Source organism: Equus quagga, chromosome 14 (genome assembly GCF_021613505.1).
Source record: "Equus quagga isolate Etosha38 chromosome 14, UCLA_HA_Equagga_1.0, whole genome shotgun sequence".
NCBI classification, from domain to species: domain Eukaryota; kingdom Metazoa; phylum Chordata; class Mammalia; order Perissodactyla; family Equidae; genus Equus; species Equus quagga.
Window position 1 is genome coordinate 53664303 of NC_060280.1, and position 15156 is coordinate 53679458.

The following is a 15156-nucleotide window of genomic DNA, read 5'->3' on the forward strand; positions in this document are numbered from 1 at the left end:
TACTTTCACAACTTTTGCCACATTGTCTTACCTTGGGTACTATTATCTATTTAATATTTCTCTAAATTAATATTATTAATCAAAGGTAAATCTATTCTAAAAGAAAACTTTATATCAATAACGTAAATAGCAACTAGATACCATTTGCCATTTTTTATACACCTATTAAATTTTAAAACATCTCATGTTCAGATTCCTCATTTGTAAAATAAGTTTTAAGCACATTTTCTCTTTGGTCTCTTTCAGGGGTAATATTCAGTGGTTTTATTTTATTTTTACTAGTCAAGACGCTAAGTTAGATTTGGCTGCAGTTTAAGAATATTTAAAGAAGAGTGCCTCTCTTTCTGGACCTGAACATCAAAGTTGATGGTTAGCATACACGTGTAAACAATGCACAAAGGACAATTAAGAGCTGAGGGCAAATGCAGTGCTGTCGAGGGACGGCCACAGGGACCGACGTGGTGAACGCGAGGTGTGTGGCTGGGATCATGCTAAGAGGCCTGCCCAGAGCAGAGTCCAAGCGGGCCCTCGTGGGACACATGGGGGGGCTACGGGCTGTAAAGGTAAGCTATGGAAATGTTTGAAAGCCAGGCAAATGTACCTGCACTTGATATAAGTGGAAAGAGGACAGCTCTGGAAAGGGTAAAGGTCTGTTGAAGGAGGATTAGCCTGTTGGTGCTAGGAAAGATGAACTGGGGGTAGGCACCTGCAGTGGGAGTGTCTCCTGGAAGGGAGCAGCTAGAGTAATGAGGTTCTGACTTAGAAGCGCAGGTGGCAGTGAGGCCGCATCAGGGTGAAATCAACAGGAACTTGTAGTTAAGGAAGGAAGGCAAAGGGACGAATCACAGGTAGGAGCAACAAGCTAATCGCAAAGCCAGGGCCCAGTGCGGTAATGTGGGCACACAGGGACACTGGGAAGGGAACGTGTTTGAAGAAACGTAAGCTCGGTTTTGAGGTGCTGATGAGGAATTCAAGTAGAAACTTCAGTAGGCTCTGGGGAAGACAAGGCTAGAGCTGAGTTGGGAGAACAGAACAGATGAGGCTTCATCTTAGAGAGGGAAGAGAGGAAGCCTTGGGACCACTGAGCCCTTTGAAGAAGTATCCTGGGAAGGGAGGCCAAGGTGAAGGGGCAGGCAGACATGAGGGCAAGTGACAAAAGGAATGCCCGGGGAAATCAGAGAAGAGATGGCTGAGAGGGAAGCAGGAGACCCAAAGCAGCATGGCGTCCTCATCAAACCGCCCAGGAAAGAGGTGATTTCAAGGACAGAGCGGTGAATAGTGTCCAATGGAGAAGTGAGACTAAGAAAAGATCACAGAATTTGGCAATAACAAAGTCAATGACATCCTTTACAAGTGCACTTGTAGAGATTTCTGTAAATAAAAAAGGGACCTTTTTTTTGAACATCATTAAAGGCTAGATTGTTTTAAACAAACTGATTCTGGTTACAAATGAAATGCCAATTATATTTTTAAGAAAGCTGTGGTAGGGGTGGGTGGGAGAGGTTTCCTTATTATGTAGTTTGATTAAGACAAAACTTCTTTCCAATTTTATAAAGTTACCACAGACCTATGTTGCACTATATTGAACTAGAGGCAAAAAAGAAAAAAAAAAAATCTCGTTTTCTGATTTATTTTCCCTTCAAAACAAAATACTGACAAAATACACATACACAGAAACCAAATACGAATAACAACAAACACTTTTATGCTCCTTATTTTGTGTGAAGCATTGTTCTAAGCACTTTGTGTGTTTTTTACAGGATCTAAACTCTTTGTATATACGACCTTGTGTGTGTCTGTGTGACTATACATACTTAGAACAACTCACTGAGATAGATGCTGTTATTATCATCAGTTGACAGATGAAGATTCTGAGGCAGAGAGAGGTCAAATAACTTAGTAAAAAATGGAGTCAGAATACAAACCCAGGCAATCTGCTCCCAGAGGTGAAGCTCTTAACCACTGTGTTCCTTCTTAGTCTGAAATTTGCTACAGGCAATTTTAGACTGCTATCTGTGTAATTCACTTTGACTTTTGAATCACATTGTTTACATATAATTTATAACTTCATGCTGACTCAGGGCTATTCTTAGCACAAGAATGTAATGAATTATAGATAGTACGGAGAGCAATTATAGATACAGAACCTGAGATAACTACCAAGTATTATATACAAAGCCACATTCTTGAACGAAGGCATTTATTTTGGTGTGCCAATAAGAGCTAACATGTATGGAGCAATTATTATGTGGCAGGCACTTCAATAAGTAGCTTAGTACTCTACTTCATTTAATCCTCACAACTCCATGCAATTAGTAACATTCCCACTTCACAAAGGATGCTCAGAGAGTTTAAGAAACTTGTGACCTCACAGAACAAAGCTAGTGGTGGAATTAAGATTTGACCCTAGGCAGTTGATCTTTAGAGCACAAACTCTTAACCAGAGCACTGCACTAGCTGTTAAAATGCAAAAATATGAAATCTATCATTTTTCATAGAGAATAGTTCCTATGTGTGTTTATATGGCAAGAATATAAGTTCTTAGTTTACATTTTAATAGAGAAAGAGTTTCACATCCTTATAAACTGAGTTATGCATTTGACTTTTTTTTTAAAGCCAATTAAAATGAAAAAAAGAAAAACCAAAATGTTACATTCGTCTCTTCTGCCTTCAACCCTTTAAGCAAACTCAGTTCTCCCAAACAAGTATCCCAGGAGCGCAGGAAACTCACTGTAGGCACCACCACTTATCTCTGGGATTCATCTAGAACAACTTTTTTCCTCAAAGTGTGGTCCCTAGACCAGCATCAGTAGCATCACCTGGGAGCTAGTTAGAAATCAAATTATTGGGGACCACCCCAGACCTACTGAAGCACAAATGCGGCGGTGGAGCCCAGCACTATCTGTTTATTAGCCCTCCAGTTGATTCTGACTCTCCCTAAAGTTTGAGAACCACTGACCATCTCATTCATTCTACTATTTTGCTTCTCATTCTTGATATCCCTGCTTCCTCTGCCTCCTTGCTTTGACTCCCTACTTCATGTCCGAATTTTCTTCTTACCTCCCTGGCTCATGACCTGTCTTGGACTCAGTTTCCTGTCTCTGACCTTGGAACCTCTTCTAAGAAATCATTTCTGGTACACAATGACCTAGGGTAAGAGCTACCTACTTCGATGCCTTTGACACCAAGCAGCTGGGTCTCACCCCTTATCTACATTTCCCAATTTCAGGAATATCATTCTTGGTCCCAATAGATGTATTTGGTAATCCATCATCATGAAGCTGGGTACCTGAGGGTTACTGTAGCTACGGAATAAGAACATGATTGGCTTTTGATCTTGTTCTCGACACAGACATAGAGGAATCCTGTCAACTTGCTGTTTACTTTTTTAACTTGATGCGTGACTTGGGTCTCGAGGATTTGTGAGTTTGTTCTGAAGAAAGAGAATACCTTTGGGGAGGTTGCAATCACCAGACGGCTGGCCCCCAGTAGCCACTGCAGATTGCCCAAGGGCTTATTGGGAGTGACCCCTTTGTTTCTCCAAAGTTTCTCCTCCCAAGCCCCTTATAAAGCCCCCTGCTTTGTGGTCTGGTTGAGGTGGAGTTGAGTGAACCCAGGTTCTTACCTGCTCATTTTGGCCTATTTGAATAAATCTTTCTCCATCTCTAACCACTGATGTCTCAGTGTTTGGCTTGCTGTGCATCACACACGAACTTGAGAAAGAGGTTTGGTATCAATCACATATTAAAATGTTTAAGGAGAAATGAAATTGCAAATACTGGTAATACTTCTATTTCTTCTTCTCAGATCATAATATTATCTATGACAATATAAGATGCAAAGGGCAAATGCTCAGTGGTTGAAGTAAGGATTAAAATATTTGATCAAAGCTTCCAAAGGAACAAACAATATATAGTTGCAGACTGTGCCACATCACCAAATTCAGTGGAGTGGTACAGACATACTCATTTGCCCCACTTTCCCCATAAGACATCCAGAAGCCAGCAGCATGACTGATAGGCACAAACCTTATATTCTGCAGCTTATACTCTACAAGCCAAAAGCAAAGAATGGCCATTGAGTCAGGAAATTCCCAACTTGTGAAGAGATTTATTACAAAATTCCACTTGTAAAATGGCTGTTCCATGATCATACAATATATCATGAAAACCATGTTTGCCTAGAGTGTAGCTGAATGATACATAAACCAAACAGTCCCACTTACGCTGCTCAACAACCACAATAAGACCACTTAATTTGTGTAGGGTGCAATATAGTTTACGAGTATCCAATTTTGCAAGTCTATCATAAATATAAGTTGACAAAAAAGTAGGCAGTAAATATCATTGCTCTCATTGTTTTTTCTCTTAAATTAATTGTTTTGTCACTTTAATAGGGAATGAAACCAACAAAGAGTAGCTGAAGTGATTTGTTGCAAGTGAAAAGAATGGAAGGCTGGTATGTGTAAGAGCGGAATCTTGAATTCAGCTCTAAAATGTTCTAGTTCTGGTGAATTTCCCCCACTAAATCAAACAACAGCATTAGACATACCATGTCAGCTTTCTGGCTTCTGTTTCCTAAACTGATACTTTAGGGGATGGATAATGGGGAATTTAAGATTCCTTTCAGGTCCAAATGACATGACACCTCAACAATTTTCTTTCAAGGGGACGGAATTGTCAGTGTTTTGACCGAGACTAACAGACGTGAGTGAGGCAATGATGGGACAACAGAATCTAAAATCCCAAATCTTCAATGGGATAAATAGACACTTTTTTAATCTAAAAATGATATTATATAGTTGTATGCTGTCATCTAAAATAAGAGTTCAAATGGATGATTTCAACAAGTTGTTCAAATACATATTATTTAGGAAAATCTTTATTTCTTATCAACTAGAAAAGTGTCCCAGGCACATACCTGGCCACTTAAAACATCAATTTGTGCCGAACACGTTATGGAGGAATTTAAATAAATCCTTTAGTGTAGAAACAATGTATTCTATTTTTTTGCTATTTTTAAATCTACGAAGACTAGGCTTCTCTCTGAGGCTGGTTAGGTACAAGAGATAAAAACTAAAGATATTCAAAGGTGCTTGATAATTTCTTGAAAAGTTTCATAGGAAAGTAAAAAAAAGAAAATCATATGCAGAATATTAAATTCCTTCAGGGAAAGGTCAGTGCCTTGCCAGCCTGGGCATATGGAGACACACTGAAAATATATGTCACATACAAACACAGGTGGATGGTTACTGCAAACAGTGCATACTCAGAGTTCTTAAAAACTGAAAGGCATTTTGAAGTAAGATAACAAATAAAAGGCAGTTTTATCAGAAATGAAGTTGAAAAATGCCCAAATATTCTATTTCTAAGAAATGCAATTTCAATGTAGCCCGTGGGCCTGACATCGTGGGATCACATTTAGCATGAATATTAAAGGATTATTTGGGGGAGAGTTTCACTGAAATGATCCTGCTTGTCATCTGGATTAGACATTAATTCTGAAATGACTACCTCCTTTTCTGCACTATTTCCATCAAAACCTGTACTACCAGGTTCACCATGGCCAGGCCATAGTCACAGGAAAGCTGTGACTAAGAAAGAAAAAATCAATGCTGGAATCAAAGCAGGCGAGTTTGTGGTTATATTGGGGGACTACTCTCAGATCTATTGAGCAGTATATGAAATCAGGCGACTTACTAGATCCCACAGGTGCTCATCCTACAGAACCATCTAATTCAGAACAGCAAGCTCAGCAAGGCCAATCAAGAGTCAGGACTGTGCCTTGCCTAAGGTATTATTATTATTACTACTAAACTACCTCAAATAATCTTTGCAATCTCCCTTAACAAACAGCAACGTAATACAGAAAAGTGTCCTATGACCCAAAATAGAACCTTCATCGTTGAGATACAGTGCAGAGCCTTGTGGAAGAGGCAAAAAAGAAACAAGGGAGAAGTGGAGAATATAAAAGATAGTAGGGCAGGGAGTCCCTAATTTTAAAATGAGTAGGTCAATTTGCAGCAGAGACCCTAAAATACACAATTGGGATTAAATTGAATTTAATTAGATAGTTTTCCATAAATTATTTCCTACCTTAAAAAGCACAAGATTGGAGTTTCACCATGTGAACTGCTAAAGGTGAAAATTAGACTTGGTTAACAATGTTAGTTTAAAAATCGGTGTGAAAGCATTTTCAACATTTTTTCCCTCTGTTTCCTAAGGCACTGAAGCTGGCAATCAATGAAAATCAATGAACTAAATTCCTCTGGGACTGTTGGTGGGGCGAGGACGAACTTAGTTAAGGAATTTGGGTTAACACCTGGTACATGCTCCTGATAAGAACGAGTCTTCCAAAAGCCCAGATGAGCGCTCAAAAAACAAGTCACCTGTGCTCACTCTGCTTTTAAGCAACTCAAGAGCAAAGCTGATTAAACGTCAGACATTTATTTAGAATTTTTCTAAGAAGTCAGTGATAATACAAAACCTTTCTGCTTCTGAAGATCTGGAGAGGAGGGAGTTGGTCATTTGCCAGTTACATATCTTTTCTTTTTTTAATTACAGTTCCTTTTGGCACAAACCAAGGTGTTAATGTTTTATAAACAACGTTCCTCACTTCCTCATAGTAACAATTTGGAGACAATGTTTTTAGAGAGTAATCACTTGATAATTCCCTGAGCTCAAAATTATTTTTAAGAATTTGAGTCCATCAAAAAAGAAAAAAGTAGCACAAAGTCCCTTTGAACATTTGCCAGAAACAGTCACCAGGAGTGTCATAATGCCCAAGTACCACATTGATATTTATTATTCCTCACCTCACTAGATCTTTTAATGTACAAGAGTTTATGTTACTGCACAACAGTGAGCAATTATACTCTTTCCTTCAGAATAGCTTGTTTTTACAGGTAGATTACAGAACTGATTATAAAATTACATTAAAATGCAAATGATTTTGGTCTAGTTTTCAGAAAATTAAAATTAAAGATTGTCCTAAAATAGCCATGCTATATTTTATCACATTAGGATAATTCATACTAATTAATTCTCTGATAATTCTCTTTTCGTCCACTGTAATCTTTCTGTGTTGTGATATTGTTGTTTACATGTAAATGATGTGGAAAAAATGAAACAATAACATCCAGAATAGTGGCAGATGGGGAAGGGCAATGTTGAATGGCATGACACAAAGTATTATAGATTAGGCTGCTGAAGAGAGAGATCTTTTCAATCATACTAATTTAACACCCAGAAAACAAGACATCCGTAACGACAAAAATATTTGCTTTAACCACTGCCAACACAGTTTATCGATACAGAAAGATAACAAGCAAAATAGAAAAGTCATACCCAGGAAGAACTAGATTTATCATTTTTTCTAGAAAACATTTATTACAGGAAAACCAACATTCTTATGAACATCATGAAGGAAGACTAAAGTATGAACTTTGAGTATTCACAGAGAATGACAATTTTCTGAAATTATTTTACAGAGTAAGTTTCAGGAGGAAGTAGTCAGTCCAACAAAGCTGACATGGGATTGAACACCGTGGAACAGAGAAGATGATCTTGAAATATCTTAATCATTAAAAACTTGATTCGTGTGGCAAAGACAAAGCATTTTCTTAATCATATCTGACTAAAGGGATCATCAATTCCTAGGAGAAAATGAACTTGGAGTTAATATAAGAATCACATCACTTATTATTTGCGGTTTGCATATACCTATTTCTATATTTAATACATACATTAGTTATATATCATATAATATATACGAACACACTACGATATCTATAATTATATTTAAATGTTTGTTAAACTATATGGCTTTAGTGCTATTTATGGAATCAGCCATTTTTCAATAGCAAATTTCACTGAATTCCAGAACACTTTTTTCATATATTAATATTTTAAAATAGGGAAATATCTTATTATTACTGTTAAAGGTGACTGTCCAGCTGCTAGGGAGTAGAGTAAGTTGTGACACGGTTGTCATAGCTTTTGTGTGTGTGAATGTAGTCATGCTTAGGAGGTAACTATTCATCTGATTTCAGCCTCCGATATTTACATTGGTAGCACCATAAATGGAGGAATTACAGCCTGTATTTGGATAGCTAACTCACTCAAAATGTCTTTATAAAGGTCGTTCTATGATGCAGCACTATAATAAAAAAGTTTTGTGCATATAAATGAGTAGAGAAAAAGAGATAAAAAATGTAAATATAATAAACAATTGAGAAATGATATTTCAGCCATATTTTCTTATAAATAATCAAGTGCTTTACAAGACCAAAGCAGAGAAGATGAACACAAGGAAATAAAGCTCAATTTTGATTTGTTATTGAAGTTCAAAAAATTAAATTCCCCTCCTACCTCAGACAATAAAATTAAAGGCAGTAGAAATTACTACCACAGATCTCAAAATAGGTCAAAGAACTGTGGAAGCTATGAGAAATTAATGCAAAGAATTCATGCATTGTGACGGTGATAAACATCTGTCAAAAGCTCATGGCTTTCAAGAGAATTCACTCTAGTCATATGTAACTCAGGTAAGCAAAAATGATATAACAATTAATTAAGCAGAAAAATGGAGATGAATTCCCAGTATTCCTCAATAATCCTGAAAATTCTTCTGAGTCCTATAGTGATAAGATAAGCAAATGAAGACCACATGTACTGGTTATGCAAAAGATCAAGTTACCTTGAAGCTACGTATCAATAATGAAGGACAGAACTGATTTTGAAGACTTTTGAGACTCAATTAAAAAAAAATGGCTTGGATTTGGTCTATAACTGGGATAATGAAATAAAAGAGGCTATACTCGAATGAATAAATTCATGCTATTACCAATTTATTATAAAAGAGTTTTGTGTACTTTTAATTTGGATCTTTTTCCCCCACAAAAGCTATTAAATCAATGTTGGGTTTTACAATGGAGGGTGCTAATAAGTCTCTTCAGGATTGTCACCTGGTCTGGTGAGCCTCCTCCACAGATCTTCCTTGTACTATGCATAGTCATAGAGTGGTAACCTCAGGAGAGGTTTGGTTATGCTAGCCTAAAGCTCAGCAGTTTTAACCACAAAATTTTATTTCTTGCTCATAGTGCATGTCCACTTCGAGTTGGTGGGGCTCTGCTTTACGTTTTCTCGCTTTGGGACCCAAGCTAATGAGGCATCCTCATTGTAAAATTAAGTCATGGCAGGGGGAAACCAGGAAATGAAGAATCACCCATTGGATTTTTAAATGCTTCTGTTTCCATTTCACTGGCCAAAGCTAATCACATGGCCAGACTTAACTTCCAACAGGGTGGGTGCCTGAAAGCAAAGGAGAACTGATAACTGATGAACAGTTCTAGTGACTATTGCAGTGGTTTACTTGCTTTCCACACGCTGAAGTGAAGGCTTGACTTGTCTCTTTATTTTCCAACTGGTAGCATAATCTATTCATACACTGAATAACATCTCATTGTTATTTTACTATAAATCACGGCAACGGTGGTGGGAGAGATAGTCAGGAGAGAAACAGAGAGGGGCAGAGGATTGATAGATGAATACTTGATGACTATAGAAGAAAAATAGTGCCAAGGTGCCAGAGAAATGTATTTGAGTCAGTGATCTGGATCTTCTTTAGACTTGTTGTCTTGTTAGAGATGGCAAACAGGTTTTACCTGGTAGGTAAACTTGAATGGTGATGGCTTCCTGCAGTGCTATCTTAAAAAGGATTCTAAGCCTGTGTCTATTTTAAATGGGGAAAAAGGGAAATGGTTACCAATGTCTGGCATGGGCCCAGAAACACAAAGACAGAAGCATGTTTTTGCTATTCTTTTTTTGTATCACTCACTTTAACACTGAATCATATTCTAGGTATCCTTGTTACTTTACATTTAGCTTTCCTCTTACCTGTTTAACAAGATTATAAATTTCTAGATAGCAGTGTTTTTCACAGTGGGTACCTAATAAACTTGTCGATGAATATTTGCTTGGAAGTAACACTGAAAATAGGATGGCTTATCTGTCTAGGAGCAAAAAAATCTCTGGGCAAATTAAATTCATGTAGCACATCATTACATGTATTTCAGAATATCTGTGAATGTTAGGTTAAAATAATTTTCACAAAAGCTAATACTTATGAAATATGTCCCAGGCACTACAATAAGTGCTTAATGTTTAGTGGTCTATTTAAAGCTCAAAAGAACCTATGCATTTGTCCTTATTATTATCACTTACTCAGAAACAGAAAGTCACTTGTTTATATATACAGAGATAAATTTCATTCTATTCTTTATTGACAGACATCATGATCTATTTTAATTGCATCACCTACTCTAACTTTAAGTAGTAGACAATCAGATTTCTGTAACCAGTTAAGCAGATCAAGAAGGAAGAACTGAACAAATGAGGTTAATATTCTCTGGATTTCATTCTCCTCATCTCCACATTTTACATATCCAGTTGTTCTGGTGCTGGTCACAATACATAGGCAAACTTTCTGTGGCCCCAGCACTAAGCTCAGTTCCTAGCATCGATCAGATGTTAATTTAAGTGTTTGTTACTGGAGTAAATAAACAAACAAGCAAAGGAACAGTATGAGTTCACAGATGATACTGCAGAAGAAAAAGACTGTTTTCTATCTCAGGTAAGATTACCCTGCTTACTCTCTCTAACCATAATTTTAAAGCAAAAATTTAACAGCAAATAACGTTATTTTTGATAGGGAAAACTAAGTTAATAACTAAGACATGGTCATATGTATGGAATACATATACTTGATGGAGTCAGACCATCAAATTAGGAACTTGTAAATATTCTAATACATATTATCTTTCAGACATTATTAAAAATGCTTGCAATATAGCTTTGGTTTATGAAATATATGTCAATATAAGGCAAGCTTACTTACTTTCTGGACCACTCCTGTGGTAATCTAGAATCATTTTTTCAGGTGAGATAGAACAAAAAGCCTTGTCTTAAATAAAGGACAATTCATACTAGCACTTAATGACTATTGAGAAGGATGGAACTGTGTGTACACAAATTGTTAAAAGGAATCTATCTAGGAACCCAAATAGGCATCTTCAAAGGCCTACTGTGGTTTATGCTAGAAAACTAGAAGGCTATATGGAAAAAATGAGTAATGATATACCAGCATTTGTCTGGCTTCCCTAGGAACCCCTGTATTAATAATGATCAATCTCTAATGTGACTAGCAGAAAAGAAATCTGAATTTATTTTCTGGGATAAGACCAAAGGAGTCCATCAACCTAATACATTTACTGAGATCTTAAAGAGCATCTGATGGGAATCAGGAGCTGCATTTAGACAGTGGAATAGGTTCATGTTTCATCCTAAGTATGATGCCACTAGGCAGGATGGGCAAGTTCTAGGTTCTTCCATGACTATTGTTTTTACAAAGGAGGAGAAAAGAGAGAAATTTCTATTCTCATCATCTTAAGGCTTCAAGGATATTGCCAGTGTATCTGTTGCTCTGAACTGTTATTTTATGATATTTTTTATTTTATTCATAAACCATGAGTAACTGCTTTTAAATCTTACTAGATTTTATTCTGAAACACACTCAATAAAATTCTAACTTTTAAATTGAGCTAGAGTTACTAATCTTCTGTGTGATTGCTACAGACACCATGGTATGAGAAGCCAGTGACCGAAACAAGGTACTATTTTCTTCTTAGATTGAGAGGCTACAGTTTGAAAGAAAATGCAGATTTTGTTTATTCTCAAGGGGTCTTAGGTGTGAACAAAGCTCCATTTTTAAATAAGTCTTAGAAAAAGATGAATTTCAGAGGCATGAAGAACTACAGGCCATCTCTTTTGGTACTTTAAAAGAGAAAAGAAAAGGAAAGACAGCATTGCCTTTGCATCTGGAATATAATAAAGCGTTTTAAAGCATCTGTGCACATAGGGAAATCATCTATTTAACATTTTCCTTAAATAATACAGTACATTCAAAAGCATGGTTTCTAACTACTATATGTCTCTACATTAGACCTAGAGATATATAAAGAATAAAATAGGGTGTGTGGAAGCGTGAAAACTGAATAAGTTAAAAAGTGCCAGAGTATTAGTATGCATTAGACTACTTAGAATGGCATATTTCACCAAATTATGATACTGTGTGAGATTTTTGCATGGTTGTCCAATTTAGCTAATCACACATTTTCCATTTCTATTTTCACTGGTGTTTAAAAACAGAGACTCAAAGACAACCCTTCCATGCATATAAAGAGCTCACATGGGCTCTTTCATCATGGGCTTAGTCATGGGCTTCCACCTTTCTGTTCTGCCCTGCTGGTGTGTTGGCTGCTCTCCTCAAAATATGACAGACGGCTCCAGCAGCTCCAGCTATCTCCTCCTCACAGGGTCGGATTCAAGGGCCAAGAAAGGGCTTTTTCTCCACATGATCTCTTTTTAAGAAAGTAGAAACCTTTCTGGAAGCCCCACGCTCACTCCTAAGCAGGCTTTCTCTCCATCTCACTGGAGAGAATCTGGGCACATTCCTAGGCCGACTCCAGTCCTGGAATAGGGAAGAGAGTTACTATGACCAGCTCACACTCACACAACACAGTGCCTAGGCGGGGGTAGCTGAGCCTCCCCTGAAGCCCAGACACACCCATCAGGGTCCTGTGAGCTGAAAAAAAGAGGCAGGAAAGCAATAAGAGTGGCCAAGAATGGCCGTGATTTAACAGCTAGTGTGTTTGTGTTTTTATCAAGGCTTAGATGGTCACTTGAAATACACATTCAACCAATATTTCCTGAGTACATTCTACTTCAACATGGACAGGGTACCATAACCACAGTCAGAATGAAAAAATTAATATGACACAGTTCCTGCTCTGAAAAGGGTGTTAATAAACTGTTTGATATGAATGGAGGTTGTCAGTAAAATCTTTCCTTCCACACTTGGCATGTAGTGCCACTTAAGAAATATTGGTCACATGAAAATGAATTTTGTGAAAAAAATCTCCTCTGACTTTTTCAGCCCTCTTAGAAATCTCTCTCTCCCTAGAACCATCTATTAACGTTCCTTGGGTGTTTTTCCTGTCTACTATCCAGTATATAGATACAATTACCAATGACATCAGATAGGAAGATTTGACGTCCATCCATTGCAGGCTGAGTCTCAGTCCACTTCAGTCAAACTTAGTCCTCATCTCCTACTTTCTCCAGGTCAGGTTTTCAGTCAGGCATTCAACAGAGTCTTCACATTGTCCTGTCCAACCACTTACCTACTTCCATTATAAGAAAGATAGTCCTTCCAATTAGCGGTCTTCATAAACCCCGAATGCTTAAACACTAAAGTGTTCGATAAATAATAACTGAAGTGTGTAAGTCTTGATCTTTTCTCTAATCTGTGGAATTCTTTGTGGTTGCCTGAAATATGTCTTATAGACTAATTCAGCTGACATTGCCTACATCTTCACCTTCTTACATGTACCAGGATGCTAACCTTCGTGAGGGAAAACTGAAGTCTTATATAGCTATTCCTACCACAGCCTTACAGAAAGTAAGTGCACAATATTTAATTGTTATGAGTGTTGTAGATAGGATGCTTGGCATTTGCTAAGCAAGCTCTTTAGTAAAGGTGTGTCATTGTCATTTATATCTCTAGAAAGATTTGAAAACTGGAACAGTGACTGTTGCTGTTCTCATTGGTGAGTAATTATGGGACAGAGGAATTTTTAAATTTAAAAAAAATTAACAGAGCACCTTACAATGATATGGTAAATGATGATGGGGGGAGGAAAATCACATCTCTTGGGTCAGGCATTGTGACAGAAAACTTAATATGTGCTATTTTATTGACTTTGCCTGAAACACTAACCCTTTTCCTGTCCTCCATTTCCCATACTGAAAACTTCTGGAAAATAAAGACTGGGTCTCATTTACTGTTGTATCAGGGCCTAATCAGGGATAATAGGAGGCATTCAATAAATATTTGTTGAAAGAATAAAATTCAGAATATTCTTGAAGCAAGACACTTCTGTGCATTTACATGTGAGGAAGCAGTACGGAAGTTAAATGATCAGTCCATTTGTTAACTGACTAGGTTCATTTGCAGTGTCGAGGCGAGAATTCACAAACTCTACGGCCAAATCCATAATGTGTGCTTCTTCCAGACTGCCTCTGTAAACTAAGATGTCTTTTGGAGGGTCTGCCCAATTCATATGATACTCATGTCTCTGTGACTAGCAATCCAGGAGGTTCCCAGGTGGCTGCCATTCCTCACAGGTGAACTATGGCCAGCAATGTTTGTACCACATCATTGGGCTCCGGGTCTTGCACATTCTGTCTGCTATGGTGTGTCCTTTTCAGTCTCCCTTCACGCCCCACTGAATGAATTCATCCTTGAGTCTCAAATGCACAACACAGTGCTTGGCACAAGATGAGGCCCAGTAATATCTGAGAAATAAATTATTCAGTGAAAATGAAGGAAAAAACTTTTCCTTATAGTCAACCAAATTCTACCACATTACGACTTGTACCCATTTAATCATAAACTATTAGGATATTTATCTAAATTTATTCTTTTGTGCCAAGTACCATAGTAGAAGTTATAGGGCACAAATACAAAAGACACCAATCCTAACAAAGCAAGGCACAGAGATGGAAAAATCAAAAGCATTCAGTCCTGAATGACAGCTCCAAAAAATTACAACAATTTTCCTGGAATAGTGCATTGAGAAGCTTCCTAAGATACAGATATGCACTGGGGGGAAGAAGACCAGGCCTCACCATTAAAATCTATCCTGAGCAAGGAAGGGGGATAAATGACCATACACATCTATTCGCTAGTTCTATCGTAAAAGGGCTAGTATGAGTGAGCTTTTTCTTAAAACGGTGTGTTTGAATGGAGTGTTCTGTACTACTTTCTAGCTGTGTGTCTTTGGGAAAAATCACCTAATCTAGGTGGCACTTTCCTCACCTGCTAAATAAAAATAGTGACCACCCTAACTTCTCCATGGACCTGTTATGAGGATGGAAAAAAAAGGAAATGCTTCACAAAATCTAAAGCAGAAGTGAGAGAAATGTCATTTAGTTAAACACACATATGTCTCCATCTCTACATTTTATTATATATGTTAATTCTACAGAAAAACAACACAAAGGAATAAATAAACAATGAATTCTAGGCAGCAAACAT

The 15156-nt window shown here is 37.4% G+C and overlaps 1 protein-coding gene across 2 annotated transcripts in view; it reads right to left on the reverse strand.

The window, feature by feature from the left end:
* PDGFD (platelet derived growth factor D) overlaps positions 1-15156 on the reverse strand; it is a 214922-nt gene that overhangs the window by 79568 nt on the left and 120198 nt on the right. The gene's annotated exons all lie outside the window — the stretch shown is intronic.